At 41.6% G+C, this 19,481-nt stretch overlaps 1 protein-coding gene across 3 annotated transcripts in view; it reads right to left on the bottom strand.

The window, feature by feature from the left end:
- Positions 1 to 19,481, bottom strand: part of SULF1 (sulfatase 1) — a 168,905-nt gene that overhangs the window by 122,068 nt on the left and 27,356 nt on the right. The window contains exon 1 of one of the 3 annotated variants that reach the window (XM_065582118.1): positions 13,460 to 13,482. The exons of the other annotated variants lie outside the window; for them this stretch is intronic. The gene's annotated coding sequence lies outside the window, so the exon portion shown is untranslated. Of the gene's footprint in view, positions 1 to 13,459; positions 13,483 to 19,481 lie in introns of those variants that run through there. 3 annotated transcript variants of the gene reach the window in all.

Here is a 19,481-nt window from a genome sequence, read left to right as displayed (position 1 = left end):
AAATAATTAACAAATTATCAGAGGGTTCAACTGCAGTTTATCTGACATGTCATTTCTTTTCTATTGCTATTTCTGGCTATGATCATATAGTTAAGGCATGCAGGCAATTCCCACTGGCTAAAAAAATCCCTTCTTCCCTCACATTTGAATTTGACAGAACTGGGAGTTTGCCTGCACACTGCCATTAGGCAATGCCCAATAGTTTCATGCAGCTTATTGATATTGAATTGTGTTCAGTATGCTCCCTAATGTCTTCATTAAAGATACACAGTAAGAGTGTGGAATACTCATATGTACTCTCTGCACTGAATTAAGCCAGGTACATCCTGCTGACCCAGGGTCTACATTCTGAGTGGAATTATGAATTCCTAGCTCTCTTTCCCTCTCACAATAAACTAATTTGATATATGCCAGGATGAGGGAACTCACGGAGGTTTGTGTAAACATGACTAAGCCAGAGTTTCATCCCTCCTCATTGGCTCCCTTGCTTAACTCATATGGCCCAGGCTCATCCCTTATCTTAGGCCAGGTTCTGAGTGGGAATGCCCAGGGGCTTCTCACTTCACTCAACTCCAAACATCTTCAATGGTAGCTCAGCTGGGTTCCTGCTGCAGTAGGGTAGAGGAAGACTGGGTAGACTTGTTCCTTCCCCCACACTCATCTGACAGTATTTTCTAAGTCAGTTCCCTCATTCAGCAGCAGCATGACTGGAAACCCTGCTCCTCCTGCTACCATTTAACTGGCCATTGCATTATTAGAGGGCTAACAATGCCCAAGAATGCAGTGTGCTAAGGAGTGCAGTTCTGGAGGCACAAATTCGTATAATTGCTAGGGGTAGCTTTCACTATCACACTGCTGCTTTCCCTGCTCTGTAGATAAGCAGAAGGGTTCAGACTCTGCAGGATTTCCAGACTAGAACCTTCCACAGCCACTACGTTCACTAGAAATACTTTTTTTTTTAAGTGTACAAATACAAGTAGCTTGAAATGTAAAATATTGATTTGTTCAGATAGTTAGTGACTGAAAGTCCTGTTTGGTTTCAGAACAGGATTATCCTCATTATGCTGTATAGAGCATAGTAAAGTGTTTTATGTTGACGGTTTGGCGTGAATGCATCATATCATCCTCTGGGAAACAGACTTTTCAGTCATTTTAAATTGATCTTACAAAGCACAGAAACGAGCACATTGTTGCAGTTAGCTGATGGCAAATGAGATGTATTCTCTTGTGTTATGACCAATACATTTGACTATGGGCAGCACATTATCACAACTTAGCTCCCTACTTCATTATTATACATCTTTTTGGAACCCTACCACTTGCTGATGTGAGCTTGTGACTCTGACTGCTTAAGCAGTAAGGACCTGGAAGGGAGACCATTAAAATACAGACAGGTACTACAAGAAGAGGCACTGGTGCTGAACACAATAGCATAAGAGTGTATGTTGCTGAAGTTGCTATCATATACCCAAGAGAAAACAGAGGTTCCCACCACATGTGGTCATCCAAGGTATACCTATGCTGTGATAAAAGACTCGTAGCACAGTTGCAGCTGGCCTGGGTCAGCTGATTGGGGCTCACAAGGCGCAGGCTGTGGGGCTATAAAATTTCAGTGTAAACATTCAGGCTCAGGCTGGAACCTGGGCTCTGAGATCCCATGAGTGGCGTGAGTCTCACAGCCTGGCTCCAGATATGCCCATCCTTCATAATCCTGCATCATTCCCAAAAGCTTGCCAAACAGCATGTTCAGCAGCCAGAGCTCAGATTTGTTAACCTGCTGAACACGCAGTTTGGCAAGCTTTTGGGAATGATGCAGGATTATGAAGGATGGGGTTGGAGGCTGCAGAATGGCAGAGATGGAGTCTTGCCCTCTTGGAAGAATGAATTCATTTTTTTTATGGGGGAGTAAATGGAGCTGAAGAATTGGATATCTGGAATTTTAAATTTTTTTGTAGGTGCTTATATTTTAAGTGATGTAATATGCCTACACTTTAGTATGGGCAAAAGATGAATAAAAAAATAAATACCTTTAGCACCTTCCACTGGACATAATAGTCTTCACTTCTTGCCCTAAGCTGAATTATGTATTGTGGGACCATGTGTGTCAATAAACCCACTGCATTCCATCCCCTAGAGAAGACTTCATTTCAGTGCTGAATGAAATAATCCTCAAATAGCTCTTATCTACCTTAGAGATTGAGGCTTAATAGGTTACTATTTGCATAGCATTGAGATTGTTAGATAAGAGCTGCCATAGAAATGCTAAAGTATTCCTAATCTATCGATATCTTTCTCCAGTACAATTTAGTAGTTTTCTGCCCTCTGATTTTCTTATGTTTCAATCTGCCCAAGAACCCTAGTTCTCCAGGAAATGTCCATGCTGGTAGGGACACATGAAATTCATTTATTTGTAAGCCAACATGATTATTTAGAGCCTGATCTTGAACTCTTTGAAGCAAGGTTGTTCAAAATAAAATACAAAAATGCATGTACAACTGTAGAAAAGTGAGGAAACATCCCAATATATTATTGTCTAGAATTCTCCTCACTCCCAATTTCTTTTACTTTAAAGTATCAAGGGCAATCATTCATCCCAACTAAACTTCAGCAAACAATAGTCTGTTCCAAAATTCATCTTTCACATATGGAAACTTTATATACTGCAACTATAGCAGCTTTGCCAGCCCTTATACATTAATAAAACACACACAAAAAATAAAAATAAACGGAGATTAGGTTTTCAGTAGCATTCTAGGAAGAAAATGTCTAATGCAAAGTTTTACAGGATAATCACATATAAAACACCATGTACATGAGTCTTTCGCAATGTAGTTTCCAATAGCTATTAATTCATGAGCTGAGCATCAGTCCAGGATGAGTATTCAAATAGTCATCATGATGTAAAGTATTATTTAGAAGCAATATTACATATCCTTATAATAAATCTCTTAATGACAACTTAAAGCCTCTCCCCTAATGAACCAATCTATCAAGAGTGGTTTGGGTTTTTCAGAACACTCCAACAGTTATGGCGGAAGTCAGTGGAAATACTCACTTGCATCAGGCTCACAAGACCAGTCCTCTAGAGATGAATGCTGAATCAATATGTGGAATCTCAATTCTAATCTTAGACATGCAGGAGCAGTTATTGTAGAATCAGTTACACTGATTGTACCTCTATTCATACACAAAGTACCTACTAATTAAGTGGTGAGACAGAAAGAGCTCTAAAACCAAAAGAAAGAAAAATATCAAGCCCCTCTGTTCTTAACTGTCAATCAGTTTTGCAGAAAAACAAGACTAGAACCCCATTATGAAAGGCAAGAATTTTCTCACTTGGGGATGAAATTCACTCCTGTACAGAGAGCCAAGCACAAGTCCTATTTTGAGGACTTAACAGTCTTGAGCTAGCCTTATATACAAGGAGGGATTTTTGACAACTTCTGAAGGTGCAGAGTGCCACAGTTCAAGGCAATTGCACATGTATGCATGGGGGGCCTCCATAGTCCACCAAGGGCACCCAGTCCAAGCTTCCAGCTCCTCAGACATCATCTCTCTTGGATAGAAACCTGCATCTCTCCCCCACACGCTGGCACTGATTCTCCTCCATTGTCTCCCTACTGATGCTGCCTCTCCCAGTCCACTCTCTTGCTCCTGGTCTACAGGCAGTTGAGTTTCCAAGTGTGTTTTATCCTTCTCCATCTGCAGTTTCTCCAGCTCTGTCAATCTGCCCACAATTCTTATTGCAGTGGTGCCACTGATCCCAATGGTTGCTGCCTCTGTCAGCTTCTCCCTAGCCTCCCTCCAGACAGTTGGCTCCAAGATTTCTAGTCTCTCTTTTTGCTATTTCCAAAGAGACTGAGATTTTCTCTGTGCTGTCACCTTCTATAGTACTGGTTTTCACTGCTGTTGGCACTTATGGCAATTCAAGCTGTTTTGGGTCTCACACAGGTTGTCAACATATATGTCAATGCAGGGCTACTCTCCTATATTCCCCTTCCATGGACCCTCAAGGACACCCACTCTAGGCTCCCAGCTCCTCAACCGTCACCTCTTGTGGGCAGAGACCCACACCTCTTCCCTTCCTCCCCAGGGTTTTTCCAGGCTGCACAGTTCCCTGCCTACACTGTGATAATCCGAACATGCCCAACTGCCTAAATAGGTCAGCATCTGCCCTTCATTCTCTCCAAAAGCTATGAACAGCTGTAACTGCCAACAGTTATGATACTATACAGCCTTTTATAAGCAAGCATATTTATTTTTAAGGTGAAAGCATTACAGAGAAAACAAAAACAATAAAAGAACATACACACATGTTGATAAGCTTACCAGAGATCACCCTTCCCCCAAGGGCTCTGGTTGGTGTCAGTCCTTCAAACCCCACCATGGGTTTTGTGATTAGAAGTTCACAACAGCCTTAGATCACAAGCAACACAACCATGAGTAGTTCAGTTTTTCCTTTATATAGTTTTGGCCTTTGATCTTGGCCTGATGTAACAGGCGATCAGACGACAGAGGTATCCTCCTCAGGGCATAGCTTAAAAGCCTGGGTTATTCCATAACTGGATGTGAGGAATTTGCATTCACAGCCTCCTAGAATTTCCCCAGGCAAACCATTTGATCCTGTTTGTCCCAAAAGTCATTCTTGTCTGACATTGTTCAATACGGTCCTTAGATCAATCAGGCCCACAGTAATACACAACCTTCACATTTAATACTATGGACTCAAAAGATACTTAAACTTAATTCAGTACTTTTTTTAAAGGATATTGCCAGAAATTGCCATATCTGTCAATCTGCTCTCAAATTTACAGAGTAAAGGCTTCAAACAATCTTAGGAGATGCTCAGCACCACACAGGGCTAGGCCTCAAACTTCTGTTTTTAATATTGTCATTTGGGATGGAGGGAGAGAGAACTGTGTGGTGCTTAGTTGAAGTTGCTTATTACTAGGTTTTAAACCTTTGTCCAGCAGCCTTAGTACCTGAATGTCAAGGATTCTTAATAAGAACCATAGCAGAGAGATCGGTATATGTAAGTAAAGTATGCAAATGTAGCCATACACAAAAGATTCAGTTACATTTGAGGCCACCTAGCAGAATAGGAGCCAAGATCAGCTCTTATACATATAATGTACCACTCATAAAAGTTTTGATGCAATCAGTGTTCATTTCATACATACGCATGCACCTACATCATTTCTTACACAGTGTTTTATTTTAGAGATGGGTGGATTGGCATAATTTCTGAGCTATTCCCCATCTCATCCCATCCTCAAGAATATATCAAAAAGGCACAAGACCTAAAGAAATATATGATGTACTAAAACAAGCTGTGTCATACACAGAAAAGAATCTCTTTAGATTTGTCAGTGATTATATTTCCTTTTTCAATACACAAGATATTTGATTCATTATTGCAATAAAGTGAGCCTGGACTGTATATTTATACATTATTTTCTTTCCTCAATACAATTATATATCAGTTCTGCCAAGCCTTTTATATTTATTTCCTAGTTAAGCAAGAAAAAACAAGCTATTATGACTCTCTAATGCATTTTGCAGTGGGAGGGGGGTGGTTATATGTTGATGTTCAAGAACACTGCCATAAATCAGAAATGTAATTATTTATGCAGATGGGGGATGCGTAATACCTTATAAAGAATGGCATCCAGACAAAATGTAACTACTACTCTGTGAAAATATTATCTTATTAACCCCTTTTCCCTGTGCCATTACAAGCAGTGACAGGTTCCCCTGAGCCACTGCAAGGGGAGGACAGCCACAAATTGTCCTGAGCCTTCTGGTTTCCTTCCCTCTAGGACCAAATTTCCACTCCAACCTCAGCTTCTTCTCCTTCCTCTCCCCGGTCAGCTGTTCTACAAAGAGCTGTGTTGTCTCTTAGGCCTGGTCCCCACTAACCCCCCACTTTGGACTAAGGTACGCAAATTCAGCTACGTTAATAACGTAGCTGAATTCGAAGTACCTAGGTCCGAACTTACCGCGGGTCCAGACGCGGCACGGAGGCTCCTCCGTCGATGCCGCGTACTCCTCTCGGCGAGCTGGAGTACCGGCGTCGACGGCAAGCACTTCCAGGATCGATCCGGGATCGATTTATCGCGTCTTAACTAGACACGATAATCGATCCCAGAACATCGATTGCCTGCCGCCAGACCCTCCGGTAAGTGAAGACGTACCCCTAGATTGTTGGTGAAGAGCTAGAGGGGGAAGCTCATCTGGGACCCGCAGTTCACAGGTACTCTCCCTTTATATCTGCCATGCAAGAGGAGAAATTAGAGGGAGTTCCAATCTTCCGCCTTTCACAGCTTGTGTATGAAGACAATAAGGTAGTAAGAGTGCAGACTGGGAGAGAAGGGAAGGGAAAAGGAGAAATAAAACTCGGGGAGAATTTGACAAGTAGTGAAGACGGAGTAGGAGAGAAAGAGGCCAAAAAGACAAGTGGAAAAAAGAGCAAGTTTGTATGTAGACAGAGCCTTTCACTGATTTAATTTTGAGTGGGAAAAGGAAGAAAAAGGAAAAGTTGAGAGTCTGTGCAGGCAACTTATGCTTACTGGAGTCTTGGTCTTGAATCTTCTCCTGTGGTGAATAATTTTGGCAGCAGCCCAGGTGTACAGTTGCCAACTTTGGTTGGATGAATTCCTGGAGGTTTCATCACATGACATTATCTTTAATTAAAGCTTAATATTTAATTCCTGGAGACTCCAAGACAATCCTGGAGGGTTAGCAACCCTATTCAGTGAAACTCCCCTATACTCCAGTGAAGCTGAGATAGCTTAACATGTGCAGACACAAACTTTTATAAAACAGTGACTGGATAAGCCACATGTATGCATGCATATACAGTCCAATGAAACAGATGTGGGAGAAGAGTTTCTGGGTTCTCCTTTGAATTGGTGTTGTATTTTCCCTAGTGCAATAAGGATTAAAAAACTTGAGGTAGAATTAGTAGTCACTCTATTTATGCATAAACTTTGTGAGTGAGAGAGAGAGACTTTGCTCCATTCTCTCTTCCTTTTGTTAGCCAGCAAATTTCTCTCTACTTACCTCTACTCCTCTCTACAAAGTGCATTAAGTGTCCTCTCTTCTACTTCCTTAACTCATCCCAAAATTTGGGGGTCTATTTTAGCATGGGGAAGTGCATCTACAGAGTAGCCCTGGCAAACTGGACTTTCTGTTGTCTGACTTGTGTGCTAAGGTTTGAGCCTTGGCCACATTGCTGGAGTTTTATACCTTAGGCAACAGCTATATTTTGCAACATTTAAAAAACTTCTGATGTTTTGTATTATTCTGCCTTCAATTACTCACATCTCTCTCATTGGCACAGAAACCAGCATATGTTTTCCCATTCCTTTCTGGAGATTCACAGAATCATAGATGTTATAGAAAAGATCTACTAGACCATCCTGTTTTATCTGGTTGCCAACGCAGTAACTGCTCTCTCCTAAACTTTTCAGATTGTTTGGTTCACCCTGATTTTGAAAGCTATAAGGTTTCCAGCACTGTGTTTGGGAAATCCTCCTCTCTTTTTCCACTGTGATCCCATGTTTCAGCTACTTGCTAGTTTCTATGGCATGTGCGTGTGTGAGACTCTAAAAAATAAATAAATCAATAAATAAATCTATGCTAGTTTCTAGTCCTCTGCTAGCTTCCATGGAATCTTCATAGGAGGCTGCTGGTGTGTCTCCCCAGCCCAGGAAGGACTGACTCCACACCCAGAGGCTGGAACACCCTGTTACACAAGCACTAAGGAGCATGACACATCCACATATAGGGAGTCTGGCATCCAGTCAGTGTGGATGAGCAAATCTGGTTCATGAAAGGACAGGAAATGTGAGCTAGCTCATGACATCAGGGCTCAAAAGCCCGTTGGGCATTGTGACACGCAGATAAAAAACTGCTGCTCTAATAACATGTCAGTTGCTAAAATGTAAACTATTGTGCTCCTAGAGACTTTGATGAGAACACATCCTTCCTTCTGAATACACATCATTGCTAGGACATGCAGGGAGAACCAAATTCTGCTCATTAATGATTGACATCCACCCTTTATAGAAGGCTGTAGAGCCTCCGTCTGAGGATCTGAACACATTTTACAAACATTAATGATTATGTCCCACAACAGCATAATATGGATACTAAACCTTAGTGCCATTAAGTGACTTGCCTAAGGTCACACAACAAGCCTGACATATCTAGGAAAACAATATATTATTGGGCAATTATGCTGAACTCCAATCCTAAACTTTAGCCATTTGACAAGTCTTCCTTTCTTAGGACAGGAATACAAGAGAAGATTTCAGATGTAAGATTAGGACAGTTCTGTTGTTATTTTGTTCTAAATGGAATTGTAAGTGAAGTTCAGTTTGCCATTCCCAAACATTTTCATTTCTTGCTTGAATTAAAAGAAAAGCTGGAGGTATTTTTAGAGAGAGAGAGTGAACTTTCCAATTCATTCTATGATCAATAAGAAGTCTACTGGTTAGGTAAAGTCAGCTTCAAAATTGCTTGCTGTTTAGCTACAGGCATAAAAAGTCCTTTGAGGGGTCTGAGTTAAATGAAGCTATAGATTTGAAGCTAGGTGTTAATAATTCCCTCTGCTGTATGTTCAAAGGCATAGAGCCTCTCAGGCAGATGCTGCCATTTGCCAGCTTCATGGAATGAATGCTAAAAACATCCTGATCTACTCTTAAACAGAGAAACAACTTGTCATGACTTGCACTGTCAGTGTCTGAAAACATGCGACCTTTGCCACAAGTGACTAGCACATAATAACCCAAAGGTATGTTAAATGAGTTTAACGCAGAGCTAGTCTGACACCAACATTAATTCAGGTCTTGCGGATTTGGTAGAATCATGATTTTTTTGGGTAGCTCAGAGCAGGTCAAACACCTCATTTTACAGAAGCAACTTCGAGTTCACACATCTAAGGGAAATACTCATTATTTAAATTAACATTGGCAAGTTACATATAGGCATATACAAGAAATTCTAACTCACTCACGTAGTTACATTTTAGCCTACTTTCCCCTTATAGTTTTGGCTGCACAAGTTATTCTATACTTCACTAAACTGTTGTGTAGCTTTGATGGCACCTGTAAATCCCACAATACAGAACTGGCTGTATTTCTAGGATGGTGAAGTGATTCCTGAGGTAATTTATACAGATCAATAATATGACTTTCTAAACTTATTTCTTTCTTGATATTTATAACATGTAAATGCAGCAAAAAGAAAATGTCAGTGGTTTCATTGCCTCCAAAACATAATACAGTGTACACAAATCAAAGTATTTAGTTTTAAACCACTGCAATATACTCATCAGGAAAAACACTTAAAATGTGGCATTCCTGTGAAAAGTGGGCATTTCAAATGGCTCCTTCTTACTCAAATCTGCTCCCTGAAAACAGTAAGAATCAGAACTACTTACTTTAATAGCAAAAATAAGTTTTTAAAACGTTTTACTCTTGTTAGTCCTGTAATGCTAATACAGCTAGAAGAGAACAAGCTGGATTTTAGTCCATCTTGTGTATTAACTAAACTGTTTGACGTTCCAGTCTGATACACTTAAACAAAGCCACCAAAGGCAAGGGGATTGCACAGATATCTCTGTGGGCATAAAGTAAAGATAATGGCGTCGCATAGGGGAAACTGAGTGCCTAAATTAGCTTGCAGTACCTTTAATACAGGAGGTGTGCAAGATGGAAGCTCAGTTTGACTCTCAGAGCCTTGGCAAAGTTTGCAAGGCCTCCATTTAGAGGATACATCTGTGTACTTGTAAACTGAGCATATTTGACATGGAAGTTGATGAAACACAACAAACAGGGAACTCCACACAGTGACTTTTTCAGAGTAGATCCATATTTTAATAATAATAATGATAATAAAAAACCCACCAAAGAGTAACAGAACAGCTCAGTAAGCCTGGAGTTCTTTCTGGGGCAAAAAAAGATTGTCTCCTCCCTCTCATCTTCTCCTTTCCTTGTGCCCCACTGAACTCTTGGACCCTCTTTATCCCTTCCCTCTCCCACTGGAATTCACTTCTTCCCATTCTGAGACATATTCCCTGCACCCCTCCTCAAGCCAACAGCTAGCTCTCTGCTGCTCTCCCATTCCAACAGTCTGTCAAGTCTTTAGCTCTGCACCACATCCCCTTGATGCTTTCTGACCCGAATGGGTTGAGATACAGCCTGTATACTGGGAAAGAGGTTTCCCGCAAGGTGTTAGGCAGGTCATTTCTGGACTTTCTCATCCCAAGAGCTAGCCCATCTCTCTTTCTCCCTCCCACACCACCTCCTAGCAGCCATGGAAAGCCTGAGTACTTGCCAGTTCTTAAAGCGTCAAACACTTATCTTGTTTCCTACAGATTAAAAATTCGTGCAAATGATCAAGCCAAGTACATTGAGTATAAGGGCCTTCTGCCAACATCAATTCAGTGCAGATCAGAAAAACATAACCCCTCAAGAATATCAGGTATAGTCTCAACATAAGGTTCTACAAACACCCACCTTCCTTGCTTTGATATGGTGCGTGGTCACTAATTGTAATGTTAATAAGTCAATCCAAAAGGTGGCCCAAATACAATATCTGCTTTCTAATAGTTTCCCCCAATCATGTCCTTTTTTGGTTCTAGGCACATTAGCAATAGTTATTTGTAGTTCTGCATTTTCACTAACAGGTGGTGCTCATAGTTTCTTCCTACGTTTCTGTTTAGTTCAGGAAACACATTATGGGGAGGGTCTATTTAAATGGAAGGTACCGTTAGGGTTGCCAGGTGTCTGGTTTTCGACCGGAACACAGGTCAAAAAGGGACCCAGGCAGCTCCGGTCAGCACCACTGACCAGGCCATTAAAAGTCCAGTTGGCAACGCAGCAGAGCTGGCAGGCTCCCTACCCAGCTCCCAGGAAGGGACCAGCATGACTCGCTGGATCCTAGGTAGAGGGGCGGCCAGGGGGGCTTGGCATGCTGCCCCCACCCACAGGCACCACCCCAAGTGCCAGCTCCGCAGCTCCCATTGGCTGGGAACCACGGCCAACAGGAGCTGTGGGGGCAATGCCTATGGGCGGGGATGGTGCACCGAGTCCCCCCGGCTGCCTCTCCGCCTACGAGCCAGAGGGACGTCATTGTTTCCTGGGAGCTGCCTGAGGTCAGCAGCTCTGGGAGCTCGCCCCCAAAACTCCCTTATGCACCCCAACTCCCCGTCCTAGCCCTGAGCCTCCTCCCGCACTCCAAACCTCTTGACCCCAACCTCACCCCAGAGCCTGCACCCCCAGCTGGAGCCCTCAGCCCTTCCTGTACCCCCTGGCCCCAGCCCAGTGAAAATGAGCGAGTGAATGAGGGTGGGGGAGAGCGAGCGACAGAGAGAGGGGGGATAGAGTGAGTGGGGTGTGGGGCCTCAGCGAAGAGACAGAGCGGGGGCCTCGAGGTTTGGTTTTCTGCAATTAGAAAGTTGGCAACCCTAGGTACCGTTAATATTAACAAAATGTTTGTGAAAGAATCTAAAGAAGCCTGTGAAGGATGCTTTCATTCCAGTAACACTTGAAGTGTCATCACATCTTTATTTGCTTTCAATTAGCCACATGGTTGAACCTACTCATGGTTCTGGCTGTTTATAAATATAGAGATAATAGTTATCAAGTCTTGCTTTGTTAATCAACAGTTACATTTTATTGCTGTAATAATCTTACTTTACAATTGTACAGCCCCTTTCATCCCAAAGAGTACTGTGCAAGCTACAGGCCTGGTGATATGAGGTGCTAAGCATGCCTTTTCTGGGAGTTATGGGTGCTCTGTGGCCTGAAAGACCAGGCCCTATATCTAAACAGTACCAAAGCCATCCCAAGGGTTGATGGAGGCAGTCTGATATCTATCCAAGGTTTTTATATAATCCCCATTATCATAGGGTCTGAGGTGCTTCCTAGTTGTTAGTATAGTCATCCACACAATACCCTTGTGAGGTTGCAGAATACTATTACCCCTAGGCACAGAGAGGCTAAGTGCTCAAGAAGACACAGGAACCCTGTGGTGAAGGGAATTGAACCCTGCTCTCTCAAGTCATATGCTTGTGTCCTAACCACTGGACCATCCTTCCTCTCAGTAGTATACCACAAAGTACAGACTGAGGGGCACATGGGGGAGGGGGTGTCACTAACTTGGTTAATTGGTATTACAGATCATCTCTCTTAATACACACATTTCAACAATGAATAGACCCGCAAATCTAGCTGTAAATCCTATCCTCTTAACCTTCAAATGAAAAAGTAAGAGCAGACTGTGGTTGATTTTTCCCCAAAAGGAATGTTTTCCTCACTTCCAACATTTTTTCAGGTGAGGGACTGTACTTTAAACTGCATACAAAGGGATTGTATATCTGACATCCAAAACTCAGACCTCCCAAACTGTCTAATACCTCATCTTGATGCAGAAAACAGTCCATTTCCCTCTTAGGGAACAAAAGACTGACAACCTGGTGTGACAAGGAGCAAAGCAATGTTGTTCCAGATGCTGAATTCTAAGGGAGCTACATATATGACAAGATTTCTTTATTCACTCTTTTCGGACCCAATTCAGTAAAATGTTTAATTATTGAAATCAATAATACACGAGCACATACTTCAAGTAGGACAGGTCTTTAAGGGCTTTCCCAAATGCAAATGGATTTATGTGATTTACTGGACCAGGACCATACACCACTTTCCCCAACCACCAAACAACATCCCCAGGGCCGGTGCTACCATTTAGGCAACCTAGGCGGTTGCCTAGGGCGCCAAGATTTGGGGGCGCCAAAAAGCGGTGCCCACAATTTTTTTTTACAGCGTTCCTACGGCCCCTCCCCGAGCGCGCGGTCGCCGCTCCACTTCTCCCGCCTCCCAGGCTTGCAGTGCTAATCAGCTGTTTGGCGCCGCAAGCCTGGAAGGGGAGGAGAATTAGAGTGGGGGCGGCATGCTCGGGGAGAAGGTGGAGCAGAGGTGAGCTGGGGTGGGGAGCTGCCGCAGGGCTGGGGGGGGGGGGAGGGCAAGGTGGAAGTTTCGCCTAGGGCGCAAAACTTCCTTGCACCGGCCCTGCAAAACTTCCTTGCACTGGGCCTGAACATCCCCCAAGCAGACGTGTTAGTTTTGGTTGAGCTAACCTTACACACCTATTTATAACAAAAACATTACTTACCATAACGGGGTAAACTGCTTCCTGAACACCCCCTTGTGACCACAGGCCATTCTGCAGCACCCTGCTTCGGTTTCCCTTCTCTTTAGGGCCCCTTAAGAACTGCACACCCTCAGTCCAAAGGTAATTTAAACACTCCCATTCTAGGGTCCAATTTATTCAGTCCTCTGGGTACACACTGGCCCTCCACACCCCAACCTCAGTTCAGTTTCTCTCGATCCCTTAGAGAGCTCCCTCCTTCCCAGAACTGGGTCCCAATTCAGTCACCACTCCAAGGCTCTACCTGGCTGGAGCTCACTCTTCTGACTCTGAGTTCCAAACTCTCCTGGTGTTAAGGCATGAGGAAGATCCTAGCAGGCTACTCCCAGCCCTCCTACCGGGGGCAACTCCCCTGGTCTCTATAGACTTCACCACACCTTCACCTTTCCCTCCCGAAGCTTCCTGCTGTTCTTATAGGGCTCACCTGTTCTCCATTACATGAGCTTTATTTCCCCCACCTGGGGAGGTGAGTTAAACTTGTCACAGGTGAACTGCGGCCCATTTCCCTTAGGTAACCAGCAACCCTCTGACACCTTTTGAACTTTACTGTGTCTGAACAATTATGTGTGTAGGATGCGGTTATTGTTTTGGGCTTGACTGTTTTTTCATTCTGGTTTTAATACAGAAACTGGGAAAGGTATTTCATTTTCAGGATTTTTTTCCCCATGCCCTGAATGTATCGTTCTAATCCTAATGATGTTGTAGGGTTCCTTCCTTATATGACATTTTGAATTTTTGCCAAAAAAACAAAAGCAAAAAAACCCCCCAAAAAACAAACAAAAACACACAAACTTTTGGATCAAGTTTCTGGCGGTAGAAACGTGGCTGGAAAACAAACAAAGAAACAAAAAACTGCATTCTTCTTACACACTGATTCAAATGGTAATATGGAAGAGGCTGTAGGGAAAATGGACACAGGCAATCCTCTTGCAAAATCCATTTCTTCAAGCATTCTCTAAAATCTATTTTAAAAGTGTTTATATCTGACCACATCTATTTTTAATTTTGATGCCACTTCATAGCAGCAATTCCCTACCAAGGCACAATAATGCAGCTGATACTGGCTGGGCAGGAAGTGACTTAGCTAATATGGTACTTACAACATAAATACAGGAAAAGATTCATAAATAGTTCCAAGAGACTCACATTTAGAATCCTTCATCTTGAAATCATGACTTAACTATCATTAGAGCTAAACGTCAAGCACCAGATTTTCAAAAAAGTCTGAGTATAACAAAGCATGCAAAAATGTGCACATTTGGATGCATAAATTACACGCACAATTACAGTGAGTTTACATGCACATTCAACTAGGAGCAATTATTACTGCATGCATAATTTCTGTGCACTAATGCAAACATATTTCTGAAAAATATGGCCTCAAGTGTTAAATTCTGCTTATAGTAGTTAATTGATGTTGGTTGTTGGAACATCAGTGGGTAACGTATCAGAAAATCTAACTTGGAGACTAAAGTATTATTAATAAATTATACACATTAGAGACATAATATTTAAGACTCAGGTAAAAAACTCTCTTCCTCTTTGTTGGCACATTCCACTTGTTTCAACTGTAGCTTAAATGATAACGCTTCATTTCATAATAAACTTTCTGAAGACATTCCTGATGTCCTGCATGAATATGGATTACATTTGTGCATACCTCATACTGAGCATATGAGTTAGTTTCTTTATAAGAGTTACCATGACCTTAAATCTGTGGGAAAACAAGCACTTTCTTGAAATGTTTCTCACCACTAATAAATTATAGTTAATGATGGGTGAATCTTAAAAGATTCAGGTCAGATAAGCACTGTAAATTCAGATGTTTATCCAAAAACGCTCTAAAAATGTAAACTTTTTGGATCTGCAGAAATGGGCTAGAAGCCATCCAATAAGACACCTTCAAGCTATTTATGGTATTTTTTGCTTCTGGTCAGGTTAGAAACATCATGAAAACTATCATTCATGTTATTTTGTAACTTCTCTTCTGGACAGAACTAAGAAGTGTAGAAGTTCACACACAAAAAAAGTTAAGAGTTTTCAGATTTCAAAAAGAACTTGGTTTAAGTTTGTCTCAAGTTTTGAGAAGATTTGAGACAGCCTGTTCTTTGATCCAAACTGGTCATCCATCTCTTATTATCAGAGGGGTAGCCGTGTTAGTCTGAATCTGTAAAAAGCAACAGAGGGTCCTGTGGCACCTTTAAGACTAACAGAAGTATTGGAGCATAAGCTTTCGTGGGTGAATGCCCACTTCATCAGTTGCGTCTGATGAAGTGGGCATTCACCCACGAAAGCTTATGCTCCAATACTTCTGTTAGTCTTAAAGGTGCCACAGGACCCTCCATCTCTTATTAGACACTGACCCAAAAAGCAGAACCTGAAATTCTGGATTCATATCTTTAAATCTCAGGTCTGTCTCTACTAATTATTGATTGATAAGGTTTCACCTGCCTTTGTCTTTCGGGTATTATAAAGTGCTTTCATCGCTGTGATCAACAATGAGTAGTTTTCGTTATTGCCCAGATAATGAGTGAAAGCAATATAGGTAAATCTATATGGACGAGAATGGTTAAACCCCTTCTTGCATAAGAACAGTTCTGCTTTAAGAAAGGACAAGATGCCATGTTTGTTATTTGGCAGGTGACAGAGAAGTGGCTAGAGTACAAAAAGGATAGCTTCTGGGCTTCTGTAGACCTGGAAAAGGCATACAGTAAAGTGGACAGAAGTATGCTCACACCACTGCTGAGAAAATATGGAGAGGATTTAATAACTATGCTGAATGAACTACGTAGATAATCTAAAACAGTGATCTGAACATATTTCGCGGTGACAAGCCCCTCTGAATTGGAAGTCGGACTGCATCCAGAGTCAGCCCTCAGTCCATTGCTGTTTATCATATTGATGGACTACATCAGCAGGAACTACCCAATGGGAAAAGGTGAGAAGCTGTTATATGCAGCTGACATAGCGTCCCCAAAAGAAGACCTGGAGGAAATAGTAAACCAGTGGTGTGATCAACTAAGCAGGCATGGGATGAAAATGAACATGACTAATATTGAGGTCATGTGGGTCAGTAGAGGTGCGACAGGGAAACTGCATGCAGAGATTAACGGAGTATGACTATACCAGACTGACCAGTTCAAGTGCCTTGGTGGCTGGGTTATGAGAGATGACAAACTTGAAAGTGAGATACAGCCCAAACTGGGGAGTGTTAGAAGAGTGTGGAATAACATCTCCTGAGTTGTGTATGACAAGCATATCCCACTGAGACTGAAAGGCCAGAGCAAAGAGACAGCAGGTTCAATGCCTACAGGTGTTTAAAGTGAGATGTCTTAGCGCAATAAAGACAGTTATGCAAAGGGAGAGATTGTGAAATGAGAGCATTATGACAGAAGTCAAAATTAGCAATGTGGCTGACAAAATGCAGGAAGTACAATTTCGCTGGGTTGGACACAGAGGATGAAGGAAGAGGACCTAGGGAAAGTAGCATGACAGAAAAGGGTGGTTGGAAACAGACCCTGAGGAAATCCGAGGAAGTGATGGATTACATCAAAGAAAATAGTAAGCAGGTCAACCTTAGTGCTACTTCGGACAGGTGAAGATGGCAGATGCTTGCATGATGATCCAACCCCAGGTGATGGGGGAGGGGAGGAGAAACAGGAGAAGATGTAGTATATGGGGGAGACTATTTAAATAAAACACACACACAACCACTGTCAAAAACAAAAGCCTCTCCAGTTGTTGTGGAGCAGCCCTTATGATATTCTATTATGGAAGCCATCTCACTGTTTAAAAATAATGATATATTCATAGGAAAATGATGATGATGATGATGACGACGAAATACTTTGCACTCTAATGGTAACTAAGGACAATGTCAAACAGCAGCTACTAAAGCTAGATATTTTATCAGCAGAGCTGAATAACTTGCATCCAAGAGTTTTAAAAGAACTGATCAAGGAGCTCTCTGAACTACTAATGTTGATTTTCTGTAAGTCTTGGAACACTAGGGAAGTTTCAGAGGATTGAAAGAAAGCTAATGTTGTGCTTATATTTAAAGAGGGCAAATCGAGGTAATTATAGGCCTGTCAGCATGACATTGATCCCTATGAAAATAATGGAATGGCTGATACGGGACTTGGTTAATAAAAGAATTAAAGGAGGGTAATGAAATTAATGCCATTCAGCTTGGAAGACAGATCTTGTCATACTGACATGATTTTTGTTTTTATGAGATTACAGATTTTGTTGTTAAGGCAATAGTGTTGATGTAATAATTTCTGTAAGGCATTTGACATGGTGACACATGCCATTTTGATTAAGAAACCAGAATGATACAAAATCAACATGTCACACATTAAATGAATTAAAAACTGGCAAACTGATAGGTCTCAAAACATAACATTTATTGGGGGAGGGATAGCTCAGTGGTTTGAGCATTGGCCTGCTAAACCCAGGGTGGTGAGTTCAATCCTTGAGGGGGCCACTTGGGGATCTGGAGCAAAATCAGTACTTGGTCCTGCTAGTGAAGGCAGGGGGCTGGACTTGATGACCTTTCAAGGTCCCTTCCAATTCTAGGAGATAGGATATCTCCATTTATTATTATTAACAGTAAACAAGGAATCACTGAATGAGTGTGTTTCTAGTGGGGTTCCATAGGGACTAGTTTCTTTGCCCTATGCTATTTAACATTTTTATCAGTATCCTGAATGAAAACAAAAATCATTACTGATAAAGTTTGTAGATGACAGAAAGATTAGGGGAGTATTAAATAATGAAGAGGACAGGTCACTGATACAAGACAATCTGGATCGTTTGGTACATTGGGTGCAAGCAAACAACATGTGTTTCAATGTGGTCAACTGTAAAGTCAAACATCTAGGAATAAAGAATGTTGGTCATACTTATGGGATGGGGGACTCTATCCTGAGGAGCAGAGACTCTGAAAAGGACTAGTAGATTATAGTGGGTAATCAGCTGAACTTGCGCTCCCAGTGTGATGCTGTGGCCAAAAGGGCTATTTTGATCCTTTGATGCAGAAACAAAGGAACCTTGAGTAGGAGTACAGAAGTTATATTTCCTCTATTTGTCACTGGTGTGACCCATACTGGAATACTGTGTCCAAAATTCCAGAAGGATATTGATAAATTGGAGAAGGTTAAGAGAACAGCTACAAGAGTGATTAAAGGATTGAGAAACTTGCTTTATAAGGATAGACTCAAGGGGTATATCTACACAGCCTGCGGCAGCAAGCCTCCCAGCTCAATCTGTTGAATTTAACAAAGAAAAGATTAAGGGTGACTTGATCAGAGTCTGTAAGTACCTACATGTGGAAAAGAACTTTGATAATAGATGGGTCTTCAGTTTAGAAGACAACTGTATAACATGATCCGATGGCTGGAAGGTGAAGCTAGACAAAGTTGGATTAGAAATAAGGTGCAACATTTTAACTGTGAGGGTAGCTAGCCATTGGAATAATTTACCAAAGGTTTTGGTGGGCTCTCTATCACTGGAAATTTTAACGTCAAGAGATATGCTCTAGTTCAAACAGGAATTAATTCAGGGACAGACTAGATTATCAATGTAGTCCCTTCTGACCTCATTATATATGAATCTATAGATATATATTTTAAGCACTGCTATTGAAAAATAAAAATTAAAGAAAAATACCATAAAACCTGTCCCATCAATTTTAATGGAGCAGCCAACAAGTCATTCCATTATGCACGACATCGCTATTGTGGGGGGCGTGGGGAATCAACCAAGTGCATGATCTGATTGTCTGAATAGTCTTATGTTCTTTATAATTATCATGAAATGCTGTCTAAGGAACCAGCAATCAAATTTACTGAAAAAAATACATGGTTAATGCTTAAAATATAAATGGGCTGCAAACCAGATCTCCATCCAAACCCCCTTGAACTTTGGGAGGTTCAAGAAACAGATCTGAAAGTTGAGCTTGAGCCTATTGCTGTAACAAACAGTGGCGAGACAGAAGAACTAAAGATAAGGTTAGTGAATAAATGCACTCACTAGCTTTATCCCTCTGCAAATATTGGACTTAAATACAATTGAGGTCTCACGTAAAGTACATTTGATTCCTCCTAACTGCCTTTCATTACTAGTGATGTCTCAATTTTAGACATACATTTATTTCTAACCCTCATAAACTTGCTATTATCTCACATATATTTGAATGATTATTTCTGGTGAAATAATTTGCATGTAAATAAGGTGACAGGAAATGTTATTGATGCTGAAGAAAT

This window comes from Chrysemys picta, chromosome 2, assembly GCF_011386835.1.
Source record: "Chrysemys picta bellii isolate R12L10 chromosome 2, ASM1138683v2, whole genome shotgun sequence".
In the NCBI taxonomy this organism is placed as follows: Eukaryota; Metazoa; Chordata; order Testudines; family Emydidae; genus Chrysemys; species Chrysemys picta.
This window is presented reverse-complemented; position numbering and strand designations above follow the sequence as displayed.